At 41.2% G+C, this 10272-nt stretch overlaps 1 long non-coding RNA gene across 1 annotated transcript in view; it reads left to right on the top strand.

The window, feature by feature from the left end:
- Positions 1 to 6737: 6737 nt before the first annotated feature.
- Positions 6738 to 10272, top strand: part of LOC307185632 — a 187213-nt gene continuing 183678 nt past the window's right edge. The window contains exon 1 of the long non-coding RNA XR_013828127.1: positions 6738 to 7044. This is a non-coding gene — a long non-coding RNA (uncharacterized lncRNA). The remainder of the gene's footprint in view (positions 7045 to 10272) is intronic.

The following is a 10272-nucleotide window of genomic DNA, read 5'->3' as shown; positions in this document are numbered from 1 at the left end:
CTCAATATTTTTTAATAACCTATAAAGGAAAAGAATCTGAAAGAGAATATATATATATATATATATATATATATATATATATAAAACTGAATCACTTTGCTGTACACCTAAAACTAACACAACCTTGTAAATCAACTATTCTTCAATAAAAAAATAATTATATAAAGTACTTAGCACTGATCCCAGAGCAAATACTCAACAAATGACAGGCATTATTTTTTTTTAATTTTTTTTTTTTTTTGCAGTACGCTGGCCTCTCACTGTCGTGGCCTCTCCCGTTGCGGAGCACAGGCTCCGGACGCGCAGGCTCAGTGGCCATGGCTCACGGGCCCAGCCGCTCCGCCGCATGTGGGATCTTCCTGGACCGGGGCATGAACCCGTGTCCCCTGCATCGGCAGGTGGACTCTCAACCACTGCGCCACCAGGGAAGTCCGACAGGCATTATTTTATTCTTTCTTTCTTCCTTTTTCTAGGATGCTGTGTTCTTTCATTCACTGTGACTTGATGAGACAGTGACAAGGCTGGGGGATCAAATAAGGGACTGTTCACCAAGGAAGGTGGCGGAGATAAAGAGGATAGCCGAGTTTCATGCCCAGGCATAAAATATGATAGAATAAGGAAATCAAGGAACTTCATAGGAAGTTATCTGTGAGACTGTCTAGGAGAATACTGTAAAGGAACTATGAAGCTGCTGCTCTAGATGTAAATATTTTGTGGATTTACTATAGTAGTAATACTAACAGTATTAATTTCAATAACAATGACAAATGCACACTTACAGAGAACTTACTATGTGCCAGGCCTTGTGCTTGACTTAGCTTACATAGACCACCTCATTTAATCCTCAGAACAATATGAAATAATACAGTCCATAATACCTCATCTGAAGGCTAAAATAAAAATCTCTGAAAACTAAAATCTTGAAATAATTGATTCAACAGCAAAATCTGACCTGAACTGACATGAGGATATTTTCAGTTTTTATTTATCCCATTAAAAGCAAATATTTGTGCATTTTGCTATAGAAGTCTTAATGTTTGGTCAAGGGGTGTTTCTCAGACCCTACTAGGGTAATGTTCCATATTGCCATTCTAAAAAATGTCTCCAAATTCTAAAATTTGCCTCGACTCCAGGATTTCAGATAAGGTAGGGTGAGTCTTTGAAAAAAGCTAACATTTATTGAGAACTTGTAATGTGCCATGTTTGGGTCCAAGTCTCTACTTATGTTAATGCATTTATCCTCATAATAATCCTCAGAGGCAGATACATTTACCATCCTTCCTGCTTTATAGTTGAGGCAACTAAAGTACAGAGAGCTCAAGGAACCCAAGGGTACCAGCTAGTAACTCAGAGACAGAATTTGAACCCAGGCAGTCTGGATCTGGGAAGCTTTTGCTTAATTGCTATACATACTGCCTCATTTATATTATTATAATTGTTATCCTCATTCTACAGATGAAAATTCTGAAAATTAAAGGTTACATAATTTTATCCAAGATAAAGTGTCTATGTCATCTTGGGCAAGATACTTTTCCTCTCTGTGCCTCAGCTTTCCTTTCTGTAAAATAGAGGTAATGATAACACATACCACATAGGATTGTTACAGGGATTAAGTGAAGTTAAAACACTTAGAGAAGTGCCTGACATAACTTATGCAATCAGTACATTTAAGCTCTTACTATTATTACAACTAGGCCATGTGGATGCTAGAAGAGAGGAAGAGGATATGATGAAAGCCAATCCTCATGCAAAGATTTACTATAAAGAAGGTAAAAGGGATAATACTTTTTCAGGTATTAAATCAGTGTTTATTTTTTTGTTCCCTAGTCCCTGGGTGTTTAATGCCTGCCCTATCTGTTGAATCAATGGCATTTATTGCTTCAGAGAGTAGGCACAGAACAAAGAGGTCTTTTACTCCTCTTTTGAGTCTAAGAGCTGACATTTTTTAAACCATTGCAAGACTTTATTCATGAAGTCATGCTTTGTTAAAGAACAAGAGTGTTTTATAAGGTTCAAAAGCTTCTCTTTACAAGTAAAAGTCTGGGTTTGGTTCACTCAACCCTATAGTATTGTATTTATAAGCCACAGCATGAAGAGAACAAGGACTATACCGCAAGGAAAGTTTCCTTGTAACAGGATGGGGAGTTCCTTTTCACTAAGAACAGGATTTGAAAACTAGAGAAAGAGAAGTGGGAGAGTATAGATATGAGTGACATACTCACCTGCTTGGGTGCTAATGCCCTGGGGAGAGGGAAGAAGAAATGCTGTAAGTTCTATAGCAAACCCTGCATTTAGCGTTGTGTTGGTGCTATGTAGTCTCTGGGAAGAAGAGCAATGTCTGAGGCAATGTTTGAAGACTGCTTCAAAGAATTCTGCATATTGTGAAATGGTGAGGAAAGTCTGCTGATGGCTCCTGGGCCTCCCACAAAGGTCACAGATTGAGACCATCCGTAAAACAGAAAAGAATCACTATAAGGACCTTAGGATGAGGGAACATAATAAGATCCAGAGGCAGCAGTGGCAGATGGAACCATGGAAAAAGACCAGACCGGTCATACATCAGCAGGCATTGGTGTGGGCTATTCACTGACAAGGGAGGAAAGGAAAAATTGCTTAAGACAGCATGTGGGGGCTTCCCTGCCATGGAGTGGCTGGGCCCGTGAGCCATGGCTGTTGAGCCTGCGCGTCCAGAGCCTGTGCTCCGCAACGGGAGAGGCCACAACGGTGAGAGGCCCGAGTACCATCCCCCCCCCAAAAAAAAAAAAAAGACAGCATGTGGACCAAAGAGCTTTCTCTATACCACCATGTTGGCCTGGACCCACAAGCCAGTTGTAGAGGAAAGAGATTTAGAGAAGTCTCTGTAAGAGGGGAGAAACGGTTGTGACTAACCTGTAATTGACTTTTTTCCATAAAATATTTTAAAATGAAAAGAAGTTGACTTAATTTTATTAGTCCAATGTTATTTTTATCTTTTCCTGCTTGTAGAGGAATTAGACTTCAGAGGATGTGTGAGATTAAATAATAAAGGTAGCTGCATTTTTTTTTTTTAAACAGCCAAATGTATGTATTAATTCTATTTCAAAGGTACTAAATCTTAGAATTTTCTAAAACCAAACCCCATTCTAAGTTATGTCAGATTTTGGCCATGAGAGAAAACAAGGATATGTAATCACCCTCCATTCAAAAACAATTAGAAAACTGGACAAATTTTAGTAAATAACTATTTTAAGATACTTGATGGTAGGCAACACAGGACAGTAATCCTGGATGAAAGAGAAAGAAACGGGTTAGGTGAGCCCTACTGTTGCCCAGGCTTTCTGCCTGGAAGTAACTTCCACTGAAGTACAGGAAGAAAGGGGGAATACAAACAAAACTTGGGTATGTCAGTGCATTGAAGAGACAGAAATTATCACTTGGGAAGCCAAGGCAACTAGAATTTGTGGAACAGAGTGCCTAGGAGGAAGGAGCTATGGAGAAGTGCTCCAGATATCTTCAGAGGAGTCCCACTGAATCTTTGGTTGAATATCAATCTAAAAATATATCATTGGACACGAACAGTATCAGAGGACAGAACAATCATCAGGGAGCTGTAAGCTGTAAGTAAAAATTTCTGGAGTTCAGGTCTGAGAGGTCTGAGAATCATTCTCAGGTCTGAGAATCATTCAAGTTCCCATAATCTAAAGTAAAGAGACCTTCGTGAATATATGATGCATTTAGTAGAGACCCCAGAAGAGCCTCACCTTAAGAGTGGGGCTAAATAAGCACTATAGGTAATTCAGATTCACCCTAAAAAGATATAACAAAATGCAGCACTCAAAAACATAAAACCATGATGTCCAGCATCCAGACAAAATTACCGCGTATTTGAAGAAGCAGAAAAACATGACCCATAGCTTGGAGAAAACTCAATACAACAGATCCAAAATGAAAAAGATAGTAAAATTAATTAACAGACAAGAACTTTTAAACAGCACAAATCCAACATACATATTGAACAGTGGTAGAAAGTATTCAGAATGAAGCACAGAGGGAAAAAAAGATTAAAAAAAGTTAGTTCTCAGTGACCTGTGAGACAATAACAAATGATTTAACATATTTGCAACTGAATTTCCAGGGAAGAAGGAAAGGAAGAGAAAAATATTTGAAGAAACAATGGCCAAAAGTTTTCCAAATTTGATTAAAAAAAACTAGAAACCCTCAGATCCAAAAGGCAAAATGAAGCCCAAGTGAAATAAACATAATAAAATCTCTCCAAGTTTCATTATAATCAAACTGCTGAAAAGGTGTTAAAGAGGGAATCTTAAAAGTATCAAGGAAGGAAAGATACACTGCATCCAGAAAAACAAAGATAAAAATAACAGCAGACTTCTTGTCATAAATTATGCAATTCTAAAGATACTGAACTTATCTCTCTAAAATGGTGACAGAAAAAAGTGTCAACTTAAAATTCTATATCCAGTAAATATATCTTTCATAAATGAGTGCAAGTAGAAATTGACAAGCTTATTGAATAATTTTTAGGAAAATTCAAAGGATCTAGAATTTCCGAATGATTTTTTAAAATACAGTTGACCCTCTGTATCCATGGGTTCCACAACCACTGATTCAACCAATTGTGGATCAAAAATATCCATGCCCCTCCCAAAATCCAGAAAGTTCCAAAAAGCAAAACTTGAATTTGACATGCACCAGCGAGGCAACTACTTACATAGCATTTACAACCATTTACATAGCATTACATTGTATTAGGTATTACAATTAACCTAGAAATGATTTAAGGTATACGGGAGGATTGTGAAGGTTATATGCAAATACTATGCCATTTTATTTAAGCACCTTGAGCATGCATGGCTTTTGATATCTGTGGGGGGGCAGGGGTCCTGGAACCAATTACCTGTGGATACCTATGGACAATTGTAACAAAACTGGAGAATTTATATCATCTGATTTCAAGGCTTACAAAGCTATTGTAATCAAGGCAATATAATAATGGTGAAGAATAGACATGGATCAATGGAACAGAAATGATAATGCAGAAACAGATCAACACACATAATCAACTGATTTTCAACAAAGGTATCAAAAAATCAGAGGGGGAATGGACAGTCTTTTCCAAAAACTGTACTAGTATAACTGGATATCTTTATGGAAAAAAATGAATCTCAGCTCTTTCATTAAACCATACACACACACACAAATATTTCAAAATAGGTCATTTATGTAACTATAGGAGCTAAAACCATAAATCTTTTAGAAGAAAACATGTGAGAAAATCTTTATGATCTTGGGTTCGCCAAAGACTTCTTAGATAAAACAATCATAAGCAATACATGAAAAATTTGATAAATTGGATTTCATCGAAACCAAAACTTCCACTTGTCAAAAGACTTAATGAAAAGGCAAGCTGCAAAATGGGAGAAAATATTTGCAAAACATATATCTGACAAAGTGTGTAAACGCACATATATACACAGAATATAGGAAGAACTCTCATAACTCAATAATAAGACCATCCCAATTAAGAAATGGACAAAAGAAAAAGATTTGGACACTTCATGGCTAACAAGCTCAAGAAAAAATACCCAACATCTTTAATCATTTGGAAAATGCAAATTAAAATCACCATTAAACATCACTATACACCCACTGAAATGGCTTACACTGAAAATGCTAACAATTCCAAGTGTTGGCAGGGACGTAGAGAAACTGGAACCCTCATATTGCTGAATGTAAAATGTCACACTCATTTTGGGTAACAGTTCAGCAGTTTCTTAAAAAGTTAAATAAAAACTTACCATAGGAGGTACTGTGTCTGAATAAACAATTAGTAACATATAGTAGAAATAAATTGCATGAAAATTATGGCACAAGGAATGAGAGAGAAAAATGGAATTATATTCTTAAAATTCATATATTGAATTCGTATAATACCGTTGGAAGGACGACTATATTAATTTAAAAATGACTGCTCCTAAGGACCTTGGAAAAGAAGAAAGGATCCCAGGTCTTTCCTTTCCAGTTCCCAAAATAATTTCCTTTCTTGGATCTGCAGGGAAAGCTTCTCCTTTGATACCGCCCCAGTCTCTTCCCTACATCTCTGCCCCTAGGCAGCAAGCCCAGCTGTGCTGGAGTCACCATCATCCTCCTCTCCCGCAGCCCGCTGGGCTAGACAGCATTGACCGCTTCCTGACTTCTGTTCTCCTAGGGCATGAGACATCGCGGGTACCAAGTTCTCTAGCCTTTTCCTCCTGTTCTCCCAAGGAGAGATCCCCATTTCTCCTCGGCGCTTGTCCCTAGCTGCGTTTCCATGGACCACAGGTTTGACGGACTGACGGTATGAGGAAGAATCTTGATAGGGAGGGAGGCACGCCAAGTACTGTGAAAACCGTTCCCTCTGCTGGGCCCCAGTGAAAGCCGGGACAGCACAGTAAATTTGATGTTTAGGGCAGTGGCCGCCACACACACATCCAAACGGGTTCCAATTTCTCTACATCCCAGATAGGGTAAGCAGGGATCTGGCTCAAGCTATCCTGCCAGCTTTGCCGGTCAATGGGTGGAAGGGGTTAGGGGGTGGGGTCTAGCTCCTGGACGACGCTCACCTGTGCCGAGCCAGACTCTGGTCCAACAGGCCGTGACAGGATCAGACCGGCACAGGCCAGTTCCGGGAAGCAGACTGCACATGCGCAAGCTGAAGGCTCTCAGAAGCCGGGAGTCCTTGCGCCCCCTGTGGGCAGAGAGTGGGGCAGGCGCCCACATGCGCCCGTCAAGGAGCGAGGAAGGTCTCAGCAACGGGAAGGCCACCGTTCCTTCCCAATATGAGAAACTTAGGGGCTGTGGGGCAGGAGGCCGCCGGAATGGCCCGCCTGCAAGTACCGGCTCTGTCTGCGTTTACAGCCCTCCTGCTGCGGAACCAGGACGCTGCTCTCCGTCTCCTCTTCATGCCGCTTAACCGAGGACGGCTCCCTCCAAACACCACCCGCTCCTGAGCACTCAGAAACCACTGTCCCTGCCACCCTCACCTGCCCCGTGCCTCCTGTGACCAAGGTAAGTCTGGTGTCCTAGCCCTGCCTGCCCCCGGGAGGTGGGGGAGGGGTGGATATCAGACGAGTCTAGGGAGCAACACAGCGAGCTCGGTGACGGAATGTTCCAGGGGAGGTGGGTAAGGGGTACCGTGATGGGGATATGTGTTTTTGCAAGAGACGTTGACAAGTTCAGGCTTGAAGAGTGAGTTGAGATAAAAAGGGCATACATGTTTTAGAAGGAGTAAGTTCACCCCGCAATTCCTTCGCACGTTGAGGAAAATAGAAGGGAAAACCGAATTTCTGGCAAAACACCAGTTGGCCATTCTTAAGCAACTCCTCCAAACAACGGTGCATTCGAGGGCATCCTCCTCCCTTTCGGTGCCCTCGGATACAGTCACAGGCGTGTGGCCGCTGTAACGCTGTCTGGAATGGTCCCTGACTCTGTTGGAATTTGATCGTTTTCGGACTTTGCCTTCCTTCATTTCAGTCACTCCTGAAGTGGGAATGGGGGGGGGGCGCTGGGGGGGGGGCGGGAAGTTAAGATTCCTGGGGTCAAATACGAAGAAAATTCACAGAGACCAGGAGGACCAAACAAACAAAAACCAAACAGAACAAAACAACAGCAACAAAAAACTGGGACCCAGAGTTCCATCAAAAAGGCAGAAATGGGCTTCCTTGGTGGCGCAGTGGTTGAGAGTCCGCCTGCCGATGCAGCGGACACGGGTCCGTGCCCTGGTCCGGGAAGATCCCACATGCCGCGGAGCGGCTGGGCCCGTGAGCCATGGCCGCTGAGCCTGCGCGTCCAGAGACTGTGCTCCGCAACGGGAGAGGCCACAACAGTGAGAGGCCCGCGTACACCCGCCCCCCAAAAAAAGGCAGGAATCAAGAAATCGGAGGAGCTTCAGGACTTAAAAGATGACCTGGTTATGGGGGGCATGGGGGTGGTTAAAGGGACAGGCTCACTCTCAGCAACTAGGAGGGTCGCAGAAGGAGCAGAAGCCGTGTCCCGGCATAGCCAGTGGGAAAACCACCTGGGTCACTAGGCGCCTCCAGTCCTGGTTCAGTTCATTATTACTTACACACCATGTTGCGATAGAGAACAAGGAAAGGGAAATGTCACTAAGGCGAGTGACATTTAGAAGTAATTGTAAGCTGTGTAAGATAAGGGGATATTTTAACAATGGATTTGACTACATTAGTACTTTCATGGACTAACTCTTGTTTGGTCCATAAACAAGCTGTTTATAAACAAACTATTATTTCCTGTTACGCTTTCCATTCTTAGCTTTTAGAAATCTTACCAACAAGTAAGTCTGGGGTATGTTCTTTCTATTGCTTGGGTGATGGTTTCGTGTTTGTGCTTTTCCCCCACCCCCATCCATTGGGCTTAAGGTTACAGAACTAGATAGTATGGAAATAATTTCAGAAGTGTGCATGAAGTGAGAGAGTATGTGTTGATTTGCGTTTCACAGGATAGGTATTTGTTATTACTGTTTGTTCTATCACATGTTGATATTTGGAATTATAAAAATAAGACAGATTTTGTTTTATGTATTCTGGAACTCCACATGCATGGCTTATAGTGTTGGTGAAATGCTCTCTATAAATCACAAAATGTCTTCTTTTTAAACCAACAAACTAAATGTTGATCAGTGAATTTGCTTCTTCGTGACCTCTTTGGACAAAAGAGTCTGAGGCCGAAGAACCAGGAGTGCTTAAGAATGCTGGGATCTGTAAGGTGCTTTGTGAACACAGGAGGCTGTTCACTATAGCTTCATGACAGCAGCTGATACTGGTGATGGGGAGGTTTCAACTTTTCTCAATATAAGAAGAAAGATTTAAATAAAGGTATGTGGAACACTGGTGAATAGCAGACAATAAATTTTAGCATGAGAACTTGGAAAATTTCCTACCCTGTATTTTGTTTTGAAGTAAAAGTCAGATAGACTACAAGAGTCACTGTTTGTCTGAAGGGCATCTTATTATGGGACAATTTGAATTTGCTGTTGTTAGGGTCTGTGCAAGTATTCATGGAGTCATGTACTTCACAGGATCAGAAAGGCCTTCAAGAAGTAAGCTAGGATCTGATCTCCAATAGGATCTCACCTTCCATTCCAAAAACCAAAGTAGCAAAAGTAACAGATTAGTACACACACGGAAAATGTCTTTTGCCTCACTTTCCCTTCATTTTTTGAAATATCAAAATGATCTTTCTGATTCCAAAGCCTCAATACTTATTATAGATGAAAATATACATAAACCAACATCTTACCTGTCTGAAACAGGAAGTTCTGTTAGATGCCTTGTATTTATTTTTTATTTTTTAATTTTTTATAAATTTATTTATTTTTGGCTGCTGTGGGTCTTCATTGCTGCGCGTGGGCTTTCTCTAGTTGTGGCGAGCGGGGCTTACTCTTGGTTGTGGTGCACGGGCTTCTCATTGTGGTGGCTTCTCTTATTGTGGAGCACGGGCTCTAGGCACGTGATCCTCAGTAGGTGGGGCACACGGGCTTCAGTAGTTGAGGCTCGCGGGCTGTAGAGAGCAGGTTCAGTAGTTGTGGTGCACGGGCTTAGTTACTCCGCGGCATGTGGGATCTTCCCAGACCAGGGCTCAAACCCGTGTCCCCTGCATTGGTAGGCAGATTCTTAACCACTGAGCTGCCAGGGAAGCCCTTAAATGCCTTTTAGAGAGAAAAGATAAAGGCCAGTAGCTTGTCTGTGTCTTTAGCTGCTTTCCCAATATCTAGTCTATTCCATCTAGGAAGAATCTAGAGCAATGTACTAAATCAAGGTAAGTGATGTCCTTAAGCTAGATGGTAACTTGAAAGTTTAGAGTTTGACTTATATGGTTGTTGTGTGTATAAATGATGTGTTTTATGAACCTTAACGACAGGTGATAAAATCTTATAAACATCTATAGAAGCACTCAAATCACCTTAGATTAGATAATGAACTTTTAATTAAAATCTTCCTACATTTTCTCTTAGACTTCCTGGTTGATTTCTTGGAATCCTGGAAGTTTCTGAGCAATAGTTTTCCCAAGACTCTCAGACAGTAGTTATGTCATTTAAGAATCCAGTCGGTAATTTTATCTTTATTCTGGTTACGTTTCCATTGTAAACAGTTTAAGCATGTACACACACACAAGTCTATACATAGAAGACTCCTTCCCTCATAAACTATTTTTGCCTTATTCATAAGCCAGGGCTGTGTACTGTCGAGGATCAGATAGTTCTCCAAAAAGCTATTA

This window comes from Stenella coeruleoalba, assembly GCF_951394435.1.
Source record: "Stenella coeruleoalba genome assembly, chromosome: 4".
NCBI classification, from domain to species: Eukaryota; Metazoa; Chordata; class Mammalia; order Artiodactyla; family Delphinidae; genus Stenella; species Stenella coeruleoalba.
The sequence above is the reverse complement of the archived record's forward strand: the minus strand, read 5'-3'. Positions and strand labels throughout refer to the sequence as shown.